This window comes from Schistocerca serialis, chromosome 6, assembly GCF_023864345.2.
Source record: "Schistocerca serialis cubense isolate TAMUIC-IGC-003099 chromosome 6, iqSchSeri2.2, whole genome shotgun sequence".
Classification (NCBI taxonomy): domain Eukaryota; kingdom Metazoa; phylum Arthropoda; class Insecta; order Orthoptera; family Acrididae; genus Schistocerca; species Schistocerca serialis.
Window position 1 is genome coordinate 759,460,997 of NC_064643.1, and position 1,042 is coordinate 759,462,038.

Below are 1,042 nucleotides of genomic sequence, written 5' to 3' on the forward strand. Positions count from 1 at the left end.
TGCGGTTTTGTTAGTTCCCCCGCACTTGACTCCGCTGGCGACGCAAGGTCCGTTTCATAGAGTCAGAGTTACGCATCACTGTAACAAAATCGTAACCCTTATTATGAAGGTTTCCCATTTCATCCACATATATCTCGGACAGCTGCGTAGTTTCTTCTTGAACTCTCCTCTTCGCCCTCTCCACTTGCTTCTTCACATCCAGAGCTGCATCATCAGGTGGTCCACAGAGATGTTTCGACACGTTAAACACTTCTCTGTTCTTCTGACGCATCCTTCTCGTGCAATACTCCGTTTTTTTTATTTTGTTTTTTATAAGCAAACCCGTGTCTGCCAACCTTCTTTTTATTTCTTCACTTTACGATACGCGTAATCACTGTACACTGTATTGAGGACAACAGCTGCCCTTGGTCGTTGTAATAACTTCCATCCTGATGGGTACCAGAGAGGCGTTATCCCTGCGTAGCCAAGCGTCTGGACACCGTCCAGGGGATTCCAGGGGCCGGCTGGTGGGAGAGGAGAATGCGATGAGGGTATCCAACTCTTCAGTGCAGGTAAAACCGGAAAAGTCCGGAATCGCAAGTGTTCGCGTTCGCAAGTGCCCGGACACGGTAGTCAAAGGTCTAACAGGGCTGTGACTACATGACTACAATATGTAACAGGGGGGTCCCTCCCTGGCTGGGTCGTAAAGGTGATGTCTCTTATGCGGGAAAATGTTCTTGAACCGGCCCTGAGACCTTAAGGCACACAAGAATGAAATATCTTGGTCAACAATAGTACTGCCGTAGTTAGTAATAACAACGATCTGTAAACTGTTTACATTATGACGCAGCGTTGGGGAACCTTTAACTGACGCAAACTAAAACAGCTCTTGAATACGAAAGTAAAAGAAAAAAGGTATGTAACTGCATAGAGAAAACTTCAAAATATACGTAGGGCTCTCTGGGACCTAAAGACTAGTTTTAGGGGATGCCGGGCTGTCAAGTACAGCAATTTATCAGACTGCTGTTAGAAGTGTAAGTGTCTTCCGCCGAGCCGTTGGAGC